General features: G+C 53.0%; 1 protein-coding gene across 1 annotated transcript in view; it reads right to left on the bottom strand.

The window, feature by feature from the left end:
* The window catches only part of LOC144806247 (lysozyme g-like), a 311,011-nt gene extending 297,864 nt beyond the window's left edge, over positions 1-13,147 (bottom strand). Inside the window, exon 1 of the mRNA XM_078672649.1 lies at positions 13,013-13,147. The gene's annotated coding sequence lies outside the window, so the exon portion shown is untranslated. The remainder of the gene's footprint in view (positions 1-13,012) is intronic.
* Between the last annotated feature and the right edge of the window lie 2,700 nt (positions 13,148-15,847).

Genomic DNA, 15,847 nt, shown 5'->3' with positions numbered 1-15,847 from the left:
TTTTAGGTTTCAGGGCAGGGTTTGGGTTTTGGGGTACAGGGGTGTTTTTAGGTTTCAGGGCAGGGTTTGGGTTTTGGGGTACAGGGGTGTTTTTAGGTTTTAGGGCAGGGTTTGGCTTTAGGGATAATTAAATTATATTTACCATTTTTAAATTAAATGAAATATATTTAATAAATTAAATTAATTATTTTACATTAATTACATTTTTTAATTAAATTAAATTAATTACAATTTTTATTATATTTACATTTATTAAATAGATATTATTTTATTAAAATAAATTAATGACAATTGTTAAATGTCTTTTAATTAAATTATTTAAAAATATTTAATTACAATAAACTAAATAACATTTTTTAAAAAAAGTCAACTTACCTATATTTACGATGTAATGCCATGCGTTGTAATAGCACCTGCGATGTAATGCCATGCATTGTAATGACATCCGTTGTAATGGATCCCGCGTTGTAAAATCTGCGTTGTAACGGAACGCGTTGTAAAATAACGCGTTGTAACATCATAGATCCGTACCTAAAGTACATGGTATCAATTTAGAGAGAGAGTTATGTCTGATTAGCAGGGCCACAGCCACACTGAAGTCTAAAAAACAGTAAATCACAGCAAAAAGTGGGGGTGACCATAGGAAGCAGACCCTACTCTACTACACCCTCTTTAACACCAATGATGCCCACAAACACCCCCAGGGCCAGTAAGAAAGTCCCCCAGGGCCCCCGGATAGAATAGCCCAGCTCTTCCCAAGGGGCACTGGATAGAAGACCTCAGCTCAGTCGCAGGCTACCCGGATAGAAGAGCCCTGCTCAGTCCCAGACGCCCTGGATAGAAGAGCCCATCTCCGCCCCAGGGGCCCACAAATAGAAGAGCCCAGCTCAGCCCCATGGGCCCCCAGATAGAAGAGCCCATCTCCGCCCCAGGGGCCCTCGGATAGAAGAGCCCAGCTCAGCCCCAGGGGCCCCCGGATAGAAGAGCCCAGCTCAGCCCGGCTCCTGCAGAGATTCCCTCCAGGATTATTGAGTCTATTTCTAAAAACACCGCAGAAGGTGCTGACAATCTCCTACCTGAACAGAGACCTGTGCAGACATGTCCAGGATCTCTCCTCCTCCAGGGGCTGGGGGCTGGGGGGCAGATCTGGGGTCTGAGAGAGTCTGAAGATGAACCACCTGACAGGGGTCCTTCCTCCTCTGCAGCAAGCAGAACACTCAAGGGGAGAAAGGAAGTGTTGTCAGCATCCGCTGCTCTTGCAGTCTCTACCCCTGCTGACCCGGGAGAGGAAACCCTTCTCCCTTCCATTATCATCCAACCTCCCTGTTTTGTTCTCCAAGCGGGTCAGTTCAGCAGGGGTAGCTTCCTTCTGTATCTCTCGAACATTTTCCATAGTGTTATCGAACATTTTAGACTCCTTAACCCATCTGGCGAAATTTACATACATTGGAGACATTTTAGATCTAACAGGGTCTTTTGCTGTTTGTTCTGCGAAAGCATTCCCTTCTCCCACAGTATCCACTATGGCCTTGTGCACACTACATTTCATAACTGCTACCTTTCGAGGCAGAGTCAAAGCCATTAACAACCTTAAGATCAAAGGGCCATGTTGTATTTGCTGGCCCTTTCTACCCACAATTTGCCAAAACTATGAGGCACGCCAAAGGCGTACTGGCTATCTGTATAGATATTTACTTCTAGTCCTTCACTTATCTCACATGCTCGTAACAGGGCTATTAACTCAGCTGCCTGCGCAGAATGATAGGGTACTCAAGATGTTTAAACTACAGTGCGCAGCGTAGTAATTGCGTACGCAGCTGTTGTCGTGCCATCTGGTAACTTAAAACAAGAGCCATCCACATACAACTCCCCATGGGGGTCAGATAGGGGCATGTCTGTGAGGTTCACCCGTCCCTTCGTTTCTTCTTCAGTCCGAAATATACAATCATGTATGTCATTATTTGGTTCAATCGAAGGGAGGGGTAGTAACGTGGCTGGATTCAGAGTGGCACACCTTTTGATAGTGATATGGGGAGCAAATAAAGTAAATTCATATCCAGTAAGACGTGTACTAGTAAGGTGCTGTGTCTTAGTTATATTCAAAAGCGTGTCCACAGCGTGGGGTACCATCACTGTGAGGTCAGAATTTAACTCAAGTCCTTCTGACTGCCGAATGGCCACCGCCACTTCGACTGAAGGCACACAACTCTCAACTCACTTCTTGGTATCTAGACTTATTTCTTCTTCACAGATCATAATGGTGTGCTAGATAGGTCTAGATCTCTTACCTTTAGATATTGATTTACTAGAGAGCGAGCATTACCATTAATTACACATAAGCTGTTTTTGCAGTCTTTGCTTGTGTTATGCTTTGGCCAAAAATAAGATTACACCTGATAACTTATGTATTACCATTTGTAAGGTAGAGTCTAGCGTATGAAACAACATACTATGATTTACATATGTTATTTGCATATATCATTTACTTTTCTTAATGATTATAACTTTGGAGTGCTTTAATATTTCTCCGCGCTCGTATTCTTAAGGTAACATGTCGTCAGTATCCATGCTGGTGAGGGCATATCGATGAATCTTATGTAATCGTTGAAGACTCAATGACTGGCAACGTCACACTCTCACTCGAGGGAACTACAGTTCCCATGAGGCTTGAGGCGACGTGCAATGACATAATCACGCTCTCGCGTGATCACGGGCTAGCAACACAGAGCAGGAAGTAAGGAGCCTGCTAGTATAAACATTGACAGTTCCTGTAGTCGGTAGCTTCCCGACGGCTTGGACGACCGTCAGAGGTACCGACGGACAGGTAAGACCAAGTGTGATGAGTGATTATCGTAGGCTGAACGTTAGTTGAGGGGTCTCTCGAGCGCCGGAAAATAGATATTGTCGCCCCTTATGCTAGTCACACTGCATGACTTAGGAGGATTGAGGGGAATAGATAATGATCTTCAAGTACGTCTTTTTCCTAAACTCTATTAGGGCCATGACTATTGCGTTTATCTGTACAATCGGACTGCACAATAAGATTTGGATAGCAACATCAATTATGAATGTACCCAGTGGGTTTTGTAGATTTGCACTCTGCTAATGGAGAGACATTGCGCAGACACGGAGGGATAGTTTATGGTGAGAGCGATACCACCCACACCATAATACCATTCAGTCTGCATTATGTTTGAGTCTAAGTTAGGTGTAAATAACATCGAGCGCCATTAAAACCAGTATTATGGGACCGGCCCATGATAACAGGAAGGGTTGGTTTATGATAATGTATAGGAGTCTATATTGGTGTGCTGCAATTTGAACAATACGTAAAAGATGTAAGGCTCAGCAGGGCAAATCAAACATTGGGTTGCTCTGTTTTTTCCTTTTTAGAGTGGTGCCTCCTTTACCCTGAGCTGTTGTCAGGTGGGGCGAGGTATTTCCTCCGTATACTTGAGGTAAGAATAGAAGGTTGAGTGCCCTAAACAAGGGATAACCGGCTGGTAAAATGTGATGCCACAATGGTCATTAGTATGGAACACGTGTGATTTACACCCAAGGCTTACATTTTCTTGACATGCACTCCTTTCTGTATTTCTTTTTAGATTCTTCAAGAGATACGAGAATTGTAAACTGTGAAAATCAGGGGACATGGTTGTATTGTTTCCAATGTGGAGCTTATACATAGGCACAATTTAATGATTTAATTATTTCTTCACTTTTGCAGTAGCATAAATAATTGGATAGGTCCTGATGAAAGCACAAGCTACAGTATTGCCTAGATGTGCTGAAACATGTTGACCATTTGAATATTTAGAGACAGCTATCTTTTGAAACTGTTCTTTTGCACCGTTTTTAATATTGGACCGTGGCAGACAAGAATAAAGTTGTGGTCTCGCCATGCTTCAATTTTAACCTCACTTTCACGATTGCACTGCACTTTTTCCCATACACTCTCTAATACATCTGCTCACATCTGTGTGATTAAACTATCTAGTATAGATTTATAAAACATCTTTGGGCTCCTCCATCAATAGGGTGGAGTTGTAGCCCTTACAAAAAAGACCCAGAAGATGAAGCATGTCAACTGGAACGGTGAGTGATGGGAATCCAAAAAATGTATTGAATATTTTTTCAGGATATTATTGGGTTAGCTTTGGCTAGTTAAAATATACGTGGTTCCATTTGTGTCTAGACTCTGGTTTATTGTTGTTGTGTGTATAGTTAATGTGGGGCTATATTTCCAGGTGGTCTTTAAACTTTTGCCTCTGACCCTACATAAAATGTGTTGTATGGTGTCCAGAAGTTACCCAGGTACAACCACAGACTTTTCCGAGAGCAGTCCGGCTGGGTGTGCACCAAACGTGCCACACCAAGGTGTCTGATCAAAACCTCTATTATTCACCAAACAAGTCCATGGAGCATCGGTACGTGCAGCCTCAGTGCCACCCCGTCAGACCTCCGAAACTCTCCGTGGTACACCAACCACCAAAACCTAAATCAGCTAACTGTTTCCAAAATGCCGCTCAACAGCATAATCCAAACACAACAAACTAATTGTTAGAAGGGGCGATCCCAGGGGAGGTCAGAATATGCACCTGACCACCCTGTGACCCACCTCTCCCAGGAACACTGCCGAGCACTGGCCGGAGACCCCTCAGGGAGAGGATCTCCAATCTAGGATCGCACACGCTGAGCTAGCACCACTCGACAAAGGGACACCACACTGTAGATTTCAAGAGAACGTATTCTTTATCTCTTCAAGCAAATGGACCTTTATGATCCGCATAGTCTTATGTACAAGTGGAGCAAGGGCTCACAGAGTCTCGGTAGGGGTTAGGGTAGCGGGACAGTCTTAGAGTTCAAAGTCAATGCGGGTGCGTATCCGGCGCACTGCTCTCAATCCTCGAGCTGGGGGATACGGGTAGATCTTGAGTCCAGCCGGACCAGGATAGTCTCTGAGCCGCGATCAAATCAGCAGGGCTCGGGTAAGGATGAGGTAGTTCTTACGGTCTTTCGGAGCAGCGATCGAATCAGCAGGGCTCAGGAGTTCTCAAGGTTGCAAGGGAGCCGCTACCACGTCTGCAGGGCTCAGATGGTTCCGGGCAGAAGGCCTTCTCTGCCGGGTAGGAGCCGCGACGATGTCAGCAGGGCTCATATGGATTCGGGCAGAAGTCCTTCTCTGCCGGGTAGGAGCCGCAACCACTCTGCAGGACTCAGATGGATTTGGGCAGAAGTCCTTCTCTGCCGGGTAGGAGCCGCGACAAAGTCAGCAGGGCTCAGATGGATGTGGGCAGAAGTCCTTCTCTGCCGGGTAGGAGCCGCGACAACGTCAGCAGGGCTCAGATGGTTTCGAGCAGAAGTCCTATTATGCTTGGTAGGAGCCGCGACGACGTCAGCAGGGCTCTCGTAGTTCCAGGATACAACTAACTTGATCATCCCAGAGCACCCCTTAATATAGAACTGCTCCCCTTTGATGTCCGGAGTCCTCGCAGGCGGAGGTCTTAGCACCTGGAGCTGGTTGTTGTGGGTTCTGCCTCGGAGGCTCCTTTCATCCTTTCAAGTTGGGTCTGGAGGGATCCCAGACACGCAGCAGGCCTGGAGCCAGCCCGCAGGGAGGCCGGAAGGGCGATCGAAACTCATCTCTCGAGGGGAGGTGGAAGGTGTGATCGAACTACTCCTCCCTCTCTCGCTCACGGGGAGCGCGCTACCCCCCAGCCGAGTATGGCGCGCCTAGGGCCGGGGTCGGGCTGGGGCCGGGGAGGCCATCTTAGGTGCAGGGACATGGGCATCAGCCTCAGATACCAGGAAGATGGAGGGCGAGGACGGGGAAGCCCAGTGTCGGGGATGTGGGTCATGGAGGGAATGGTCGGGGGATCCGGGCCATGGGGAGTTGCACGGGTCAGGAGGGATCACTACGGGTCAGGGAGGACCACGCCACGAGGCCGGGTCCAACACTAATACACTCACCTGGTGCACTCAGGTATGATTGCGAGTTCTCCACTGCCCACTCTTGAAGACCAACACGGGTCAGTTCCTGGGTTACACCAGTAGGACTCCGGCGAGGGGTCACTAGCAGCTGGGGCTCCCTGATCGCGAGAGCGGAGTTCAGCCAGAATCGTTAGTTAGTCCACCCCCTCGACCAGAGTACCCCTTCAAATGTCCTTATTTCACCCCGTATTACTGGAGGACGACTCTAAATGCGGAGTCCGGGCGGAGTCGCCAACTGTTGTACTACAAATTCATTAATCTAATGAGCCATACTTACCAATGGCCCGCAATAGATATCTTACCAAATATTCAGTCAGTTGGCAGTAAAGAAAAGGCAATTGTTTATTATTCAAAATACTCTATAGAGGAGCCTCTGCATCCAGCAGGCGTGCCGAGAAGACTGCCTCATCACACTTAATACACATCATATATACCTTTGTTACAGTACATGAGGTCACCGTACAAGGAAAACTACCAGTTGGCACAGTAATTTGAGGAAGGACCATATATACACAAAGCTTGTTCAGAAGTCTGCTTTTGCTATTACTGGGGAAGGTCAGGAGTGGTGACTCCCTTTTGTCCCGGTGCATGGGAGTACCGTCCCGGCGCCTCCGAGAATGTGTTCATCTCCTTGAAGGCCAGATACGGCCTTGGGCCTCAGAGCGAGGAGAGAACATCATGAATTCAGCTGTCTTGTGTAACTCAACTATTTGGAGCCTGCTCGGCTACTTGACAAACAACACGTGACCACTGCCCTGGTCTAGTTCATGTAAAATGCAAGATGGCATTGGTGCAGTTCTCAATGTGTGACGAAGGATACCATATAACACGAGTAGGGGCTAGTCCAACTACTAACGTACTATAAGACATGATATACGGGAATCTATACTATCTATACTAATATAATAAAGAGAGAGCTCAAACCTTTGAGGCGGGTAGTCTCAGGAACCACAGCACCAATCACAACACTCAATACAGCGTTGGATGGAAAGGACAGTTGCAGCAGATGGACATAGGCTATACAGCTGGCCACCATATACATTTTTTTTCTTTTTTTAAAGCGCATGGTTACGCCATCTCGGCGTGTCCCCGTGCTAAGTGAGAGGGGGGTGGCATTTACCGCAACAGTGGGCCAAAGAAAGAATGTTAGGGTAAAAGTAGTCCGTTGTGGGCGTGGGCATTCTGCTGGAAAGCCGTGGGCGTGTGCATGGGCGTGTGCATAGAGCGATGGGAGCGGCATGCTGGAACTGCCGCCCCGAAACGAGGGGGAGTTGCATTTACCATTTGGGCGTGTGCATGTGCATGGGCATGTGCATAGAGCGATGGGCGCGGCCTGCTGGGACTACGAGGGGGCGTTGCATTTACCATTGGTGTAGGAGTTGGCTGTTGACACGATGTGGGGCGTGTAATTTCCGTCGGATGGAGCTGTGCCGTCCCAATAGGAGTGGGTGTCATCACAATACAAGTGGGCGTTGCATTTACCATTGTTGTGGGCGTTGCATGTTGACACGACATTGTGCTAACAACTAAAACATATGGAGATTACACACAAATCGATTTTTATCCCTCAAGGCTTCACCTCCTCTGTAGCCCCCACCCCCCCGCTTGACAGGCCTCACCGCCTCTGCTCCTACTGGACAGGCCTCACCTTCTTAGTGCCTCCCCCTGGACAAGCTTCACCTCCTCTAACCTCTTTCCCCCAACAGGACAGGACTCACCTCCTCTGCAAGGGGCAGGTCTTACCTCCTCTGCCTCTCCCCCCTCTCCACAGGTCTCACCTTCTCTGTACCACCCACACAGGTCTCTCCTCGGCTGCACCCCCATGGACAAAACAGGCCTTACCTCCTCCTCAGCACCACTGGACAGGCCTCACCTCATCTGCAGCCCCTGGACAGGTCTTACCTTCTCTACACCCCCTGGACAGGTTCTGCCTCTCCTGCATCCCCTAAACAGGCCTCACCTCCTCTGCAGCCCCCTGGAGAGGCCTCGCCTCCTCTGCAGCCCTGGACAGGCCTCACCTCCTCTGCAGCCCCCTGGAGAGGCCTCTCCTCCTCTGCACCCCTGGACAGGCCTCACCTCCTCTGCAGCCCCCTGGAGAGGCCTCTCCTCCTCTGCACCCCTGGACAGGCCTCTCCTCCTCTGCATTCCCTGGACAGGCCTCACCTCCTCTGCAGCCCCCTGGAGAGGCCTCACCTCCTCTGCACCCCTGGACAGGCCTCACCTCCTCTGCATTCCCTGGACAGGCCTCACCTCCTCTGCAGCCCCCTGGAGAAGCCTTGCCTCCTCTGCAGCCCCCTGGAGAGGCCTTGCCTCCTCTGCAGCCCCCTGGACATGCCTCACCTCCTCTGCACCCCTGGACAGGCCTCACCTCCTCTGCATTCCCTTGACAGGTCTCACCTCCTCTGCAACCCCCGGAGAAGCCTCTCCTCTGCACCAACTGGACAGGCCTCATCTCCTCTTCCCTCTGGACATGCCTTCTCTGCACCCCCTGGACAGGTTCTGCATCTCCTGCACCCCCGTGGACATGCCTCACCTGCTTTGCATTCCCTGGTAAGGCCCCATATCCTCTGCACCCCCAGGACAGGTTCTACATCCTCTGCACCCCGTGCACAGGACAAGCCTCTAATTCCCAGCCCCCAGCAGAACAGGATACACCCCGTGGACAGGCCTCACCTATCTGCACCCCATAGAGAGGCCTCCACTCCTCTACACCCCCCTTGACAGGCCTCACCTACTCTGCCCCCACAGGACAGGATAGACCTAACTTTCCATGCATTCCCCTGGACAAGCCTTGTCTACACCTCCCTTGGCAGGTCTCACCATCTCTGCACCCCCTGGACAGGCCTTTGCACCTCTGCAACACCCTGGACAGCCATCACATCTGCTGCACCTCCTAACCCCTTGCCGGACATGCCATATCTCCTCTGCCCCACCCCCTCTGGAAACGGCATCCTCGCCTCTGCACCCACTCTGAACAGGCCCCATATAAAGTGCACCACACAGTAAAGGACAAGCCCCACCTCCTCTGCACCCCTGGACAGGCCTCTCCTCCTCAGCAGCCCTGGACAGGCCTCACCTATTCTGCACCCCTGGACAGGCCTCACCTCCTCTACACCCCTGGACAGGCCTCACCTCCACTGCACCCCCCCTGGACAGGCCTTACCTATTCTGCACCCCTGGACAGGCCTCGACTCTTCTGCACCCCTGGACAGGTCTCTCCTCCTCTGCACCCCTGGACAGGCCTCAACTCCTATGCACCCCTGGACAGGCCTCAACTCCTCTGCACCCCTGGACAGGCCTCACCTCCTCTGAACCCCTGGACCGGCCTCTCCTCCTCTGCATCCCTGGACAGGCCTCTCCTCCTCTACATCCCTGGACAGGCCTCAGCTCCTCTGCAACCCAGGACAGGCCTCACCTCCTCTGCACCCCTCGACAGGCCTCACCTCCTCCACATCCCAGGACAGGCCTCACCTCCTCTGCACCCCTGGTCAGCCCTCTCCTCCTCTGACCCCAGGACTGGCCTCTCCTGCTCTGCCCCCCTGGACAGGCCTCACCTCTTCTGCACCCCGGGACAGGCCTCTCCTCCTCTACACCCCTGGACAGGCCTCACCTCCTCTGTACCCCTGGACAGGCCTCACCTCCTCTGCAGCCCTGGATAGGCCTCACCTCCTCTGCACCGCCGGACATCACTTGCCTCCTCTGACCCCTGGACAGGCCTCCCCACCTCTGCACCCCTGGACAGGCCTCACTTCCTCTGCACCTCTGGACAGGCCTCACCTCCTCTGCACCCCTGGACAGGCCTCACCTCCTCTGCACCCCTGGACAGGCCTCACATCCTCTGCACCCCTGGACAGGCCTCTCCTCCTCTGCACCCCTGGCCAGGCCTCTCCTCCTCTGCACCCACGGGCAGGCCTCACCTCCTCTGCACCCCTGGACAGGCCTCACCTCCTCTACAACCATGGACATGCTTCTCCTCCTCTGCACCCCTGGACAGGCATCACCTCCTCTGCACCCCTGGACAGGCCTGACCTCCTCTGACCCCTGGACAGGCCTCTCCTCCTCTGCGCCCCTGGACAGGCCTCGCCTCCTCTGCGTCCCCCTGGACAGGCCTCACCTCCTCTGCACCCCAGGACAGGCTTCCCCTCCTCTGCACCACTGGACATGCCTCTACTCCTCTGCACCCCTGGACAGTCCTCACCTCCTCTGCACCCCTGGACAAGCCTCTCTTCCTATTCACCCCTGGACAGGCCTCGCCTCCTCTGCACCCCTGGACAGGCCTCTTCTCCTCTGCACTTCTGGACAGGTATCTCCTCCTCTGACCCCTGGACATGCCTCACCTCCTCTGCACCCCCGGACAGGCCTCTCCTCCTCTGACCCTGGACAGGCCTCTCCTCCTCTGGACCCCTGGACAGGCCTCTTCTCCTCTGACCCTGGACTTGCCTCTCCTCCTCCGCACCCCTGAACAAGCCTCACCTCCTCTGCACCCCTGGATAGGCCTCTCCTCCTCTGCACCCCTGAACAGGCCTCTCCTCCTCTGCACCCCTGGACAGGCCTCTCCTCCTCTGGACCCCTGGACAGGCCTCTCCTCCTCTGACCCTGGACTTGCCTCTCCTCTGCACCCCTGAACAAGCCTCACCTCCTCTGCACCCCTGGATAGGCCTCTCCTCCTCTGCACCCCTGAACATGCCTCTCCTCATCTGCACCCCTGGACAGGCCTCTCCTCCTCTGCCCCCCTGGACAGGTCTGACCTCCTCTGACCCCTGGACAGGCCTCTCCTCCTCTGCACCCCTGGACAGGCCTTGCCTCCTCTGCATCCCCCTGGACAGACAGGCCTCACCGTCTCTGTACCCCTGGACAGGCCTCTCTTCCTATTCACCCCTGGACAGGCCTCTCCTCCTCTGGACCCCTGGACAGACCTCACCTCCTATGCACCCCTGGACAGGCCTCTCCTCCTCTGCACCCCTGGACAGGCCTCACCTCATCTGCAACCCTGGACAGGCCTCTCCTCTTCTGCACCCCTGGACAGGCCTCTCCACCTCTGGACCCCAAGACAGGCCTCTCCTCCTCTGATCCCTGAACAGGCCTCACCTCCTCTGCACCCCTGGATAGGCCTCTCCTCCTCTGCACCCTTGGACAGGCCTCTCCTCCTCTGGACCCCTGGACAGTCCTCTCCTCCTCTGCACCCCTGAACATGCCTCACCTCCTCAGCACCTTGGGACAGGTCTCTCCTCCTCTGGACAGGCCTCACCTCCTCTGTCCCTCCCCTGGACAGGCCTCTGCTCCCTTGGACAGGCCTCACCTCCTCTGCACCCCTGGACAGTACTCTCCTCCTCTGCACCCCTGAACATGCCTCACCTCCTCAGCACCTTGGGACAGGTCTCTCCTCCTCTGGACAGGCCTCACCTCCTCTGTCCCTCCCCTGGACAGGCCTCACCTCCTTTGGACAGGCCTCACCTCCTATGCACCTCTGGACAGGCTTCTCCTCCTCTGGACAGGCCTCTCCTCCTCTGGACAGGCCTCACCTCCTCAGTCCCTCCCCTGGACAGCCCTCACCTCCTCTGGACAGGCCTCACCTCCTATGCACCTCTGGACAGGCTTCTCCTCCTCTCTCTGGACAGGCCTCTCCTCCTCTGCATCTCTGGACAGGCCACTCCTCCTCTGCGCCCCTGGACAGGCCTCTCCTCCTCTGCACCTCTTTGATAGGCCTCTAATCCTCTGCTCCCCTGGACAGGCCTTACCTCCTCTGCACCCCTGGACTGGCCTCTCCTCCTCTGTCCCCTGGACAGTCCTCTCCTCCTCTGCACCCCTGGACAGGCCTCTCCTCCTCTGCCCTTCCTCTGGACAGGCCTCTCCTCCTCTGCCCCTCCTCTGGACAGGCCTCACCTCCTCTGCCGCCCTGGACAGGCCTCACCTCCTCTGGACAGGCTTCTCCTCCTCTGGACAGGCCTCTCCTCCTCTGGACAAGCCTCTCCTCCTCTGCACTTCTGGACAGGCCTCGCCACCTCTGCACTCCTGGACATGCCTCACCTCCTCTGCACCCATGGACAGGCCTCTCCTCCTCTGCACCTCTGGACAGGACTCTCCTCCTTTGCTCCTCCTCTGGACAGGCCACTCCTCCTCTGCCCCATGGACAGGCCTCACCTCCTCTGCCGCCCTGGACAGGCCTCACCTCCTCTGGACAGGCTTCTCCTCCTCTGGACAGGCCTCTCCTCCTCTGGACAAACCTCTCCTCCTCTGCACTTCTGGACAGGCCTCGCCTCCTCTGCACTCCTGGACAGGCCTCTCATCCTCTGCTCCCCTGGACATGCCTCACCTCCTCTGCACCCATGGACAGGCCTCTCCTCCTCTGCACCCCTGGACAGGCCTCTCCTCCTTTGCTCCTCCTCTGGACAGGCCTCTCCTCCTCTGCACCCCTGGACAGGCCTCTCCTCCTCTGCACCCCTGGATAGGCCTCACCTCCTCTGCCCCATGGACAGGCCTCACCTCCTCTGCACCCCTGGACAGGCCTCTCCTCCTCTGCACCCCTGGACAGGCCTCTCCTCCTCTGCCCCTCCTCTGGACAGGCCTCTCCTCCTCTGCACCCGTGGACAGGCCTCACCTCCTCTGCACCCCTGGACAGGCCTCTCCTCCTCTGCACCCCTGGACAGGCCTCTCCTCCTCTGCCCCATGGACAGGCCTCACCTCCTCTGCCCCATGGACAGGCCTCACCTCCTCTGCACCCCTGGACAGGCCTCTCCTCCTCTGCCCCCTGGACAGGCCTCTCCTCCTCTGCACCCCTGGACAGGCCTCTCCTCCTCTGCCCCTCCTCTTTACAGGCCTCTCCTCCTCTGCACCCCTGGACAGGCCTCTCCTCCTCTGCACCCCTGGACAGGCCTCTCCTCCTCTGCACTCCTGGACAGGCCTCTCCTCCTCTGCCCCTCCTCTGGACAGGCCTCACCTTCTCTGGACCCGTGGACAGGCCTCACCTCCTCTGCACCCCTGGACAGGCCTCTCCTCCTCTGCACCCCTGGACAGGCCTCACCTCCTCTGCAGCCCTGGACAGGCCTCTCCTCCTCTGGACAGGCCTCAGCTTCTCTGGACAGGCCTCCCCTCCTCTGGACAGGCCTCAGCTTCTCTCCTCCTCTGGACAGACCTCTCAGTGCTTCTCACAGGACCCCTCCACTCCTGAGTCCCCGCCGCTTCTCGTGGCCTGCTACCACTGTACTTCACTTCCTCAGGAGGTGACGAGGCACATCCTATCCCGGGGCCCCCCAACGGTGCTCCAGCTGCCAGCAGCACCCACGGATGAGACCCCGCCCCCTGAGAGTGAGAGTCACTGGGGCGGGGCCGCGAGCAGGAAATGAAACGTAACCTTGCAGCAGTCTGACTCCAGAGCTGAGCAGACTCTTTAAGATCCTGAACTAGCGCCGAGAGCCCAAGGGCATTTGTTCGCGCTTTATAAATGTCAAAAATAAATAAATAAATAAACTATTACCTCACTGAGCCATCTATCGATGGACTATCTGTATCCCTTCATTGTTGGAACTTGAAATGAGGCCATATAGAGATTGAGCAACAGATAATGTGTAAAAGTGATTTTTCTTCACCATGCTAATGTACTCCTGTGTCAAGTGCTTGCTGAAATACTGATTACAAATGTAAGCATAACTACGATTGAAACTAATAAAAAAGAATTTAAAAAAAAGTAGATGATACTAAAGTTCGATTTGTGGTAGTGTGGTCGAGCAGTTAGGCTTATCAGAGGGTAGTGCGATAAGCATTTTGTTGTAAATGAGACACGCACTCAAGAATAAATCAGAGACCAATTTACAAAAACAACATCAATTTTTTAATTTTTAAGACCAAGAACTATGTTCAAGATATGAATTTTCGAAGTTGGCAAAATGAATTACTTTTGTGCGCAAATACGCGCTATTGAAGTCAATCTGAAGAAATAAGAAAATGCATATAAAATGATTCAGTTGGATGTCAAGGTTCATCGTTGGGAGTTAGTTAAGTAGCAAGGCCAGGTCCCGTGTTCCACCAGTGAATTCTCAGGAGCGTCCCGGATTCAGCCACTTGAAAAGACACTGCACAAAGGGACTTAAAGGTAAGCCTGAGGGGTCCCACCCGAGGGAGCTGGTTGCAAGGGCCTCAGGACCCTGGAAACACAGCTGGATTGTTGTTACCAAGGCCGGGTGCAGAACAGGTAGGTCAGCCGGCGGCGTGCGTCAAGATTTCCTCACGGTCCGTAGCAGACAAGTTGTAGAGGCGATTCTGGGACAGTTGGGCCACTCACAAAGTGGGTCTCCAGGGTCTCACAGTCCCTCAATGGGTGGTTGCTTCCACAACAGTTGGAGTCCGGACTGTACTCTTCCAATGTAATGTCCTACCATGCCAAGATGGAGAAATTGGAAAAGTTTTGTCCACATCTTCTACCCCACCTTAGTGGTGGTGCTGCCTGAATGTGGACACACGTCCTGGTTTCACTAACTTTCCCAACTTTTCTTCTGCCAAATGTGAAGCAGAAACGGGAGTTGGCATCCTCCACTATCTAGAGATGCCTGGGTCACATTTGAAAAGCGGTATTGCCTTTGAAGCTTCCCACTCTGGCAAGCCATTCCGGCCTGGAGGAGGTGTGAACCACCTCTGCCCAGAGCAGGCTTGTTTCCTGGCCTCGGAGAGCGCTGGCTCTCACCCTATGGAAGGGTAGAGGTGCCTTCAAGGGATATGATTTAAATAAAATTTGTGAATTAGAATTAATTCAAGAAGGAGAAATCAATTGTCCTAAAGTGCAACTAATGCATCAAAGTTGAATGACACAAAACCATGAAATCACATATAATAATTTGGAACACATACACAACATATAAACAACGAAACACGAAGGTGTATATTAAAAAATGAATTTTATCAAAGGTTATTTTTTTTAAAATGATTCAACAAAGCAGAAAAAATAGGAAATGCAGGTACACAAAGGTAAAATCAAATTAATAAGTGTCACAGCAGAACCTAAAAACCACCTATCCCAAATCAAAATGAATTAAACATTGCAGGGATAAGATGATAATGTCGACGTTTCGGTTTCTTAAAGCACAGTTTCCGAGACCATCCTCAGGACTGATGTCACTTATATACTGCTAAGAACTGCGGTGTAATCTTTAATTTGAGCAAGATGGACTCGATGTTTAGGCGAGACGGGTGTGAGGGTAATGAGGTCTCTTCGCATCAAAGAATTGTGTGAACGCTGTAATTTTAACCTTATGCACTGTGGCAATATCCCCAAATGTGGAAATATAAGGACTGTTCGGCTCAATAAATGGGCAGATCCGCAAAAGTATCTGTACGTCGAATTCAATCTGACGAACCACAGGGATGAGGCAGAGTTTTTTTTGGCTCTCACCCTATGACGTCAGAAACATGTCTGGTGGTGGCAGGTTGGCGAGGCCTAGTCAGAGGTCACACCAGTTCTTGGTAGCTTTTCCGGGGACCCTCTAAAGTATATCCTGTGTGCATTTATTAAAACTCTGCTGAAACGGACCCTGCCTGGAGGCATCCTTACCTTGCTCGTTGGTGTTGTTGGTGAAACCCACAGCTTGCCGGACCCGCTGCGCGGGTCCCGCTGCGTGTGCAGCCTCCGTGGGGCTTTGGGAGGCGGCCAGCTCATCTTCATATCCCTAGTGTACCGGCAGGGCTGCGAGCGCTCTAGCAGGGACTCCATTGCCCAGGAGTCCCTGCGTGTTCCACCTGTGGACGCTCTCCCTGCCGGCCACGCCCCTGACCCTGGACTTGGTTAAAGCTGCACCCTCCGCGTTCACTTGCGGGAAACTCTGCTGAAACGGACCCTGCCTGGAGGCATCCTTACCTCGCTCGTTGG

This window comes from Lissotriton helveticus (assembly GCF_964261635.1).
Source record: "Lissotriton helveticus chromosome 1_1 unlocalized genomic scaffold, aLisHel1.1 SUPER_1_unloc_56, whole genome shotgun sequence".
Lineage (NCBI taxonomy): Eukaryota > Metazoa > Chordata > Amphibia > Caudata > Salamandridae > Lissotriton > Lissotriton helveticus.
Note: the sequence above shows the minus strand (reverse complement) of the source record. Positions and strands in the feature narration are given on the sequence as shown.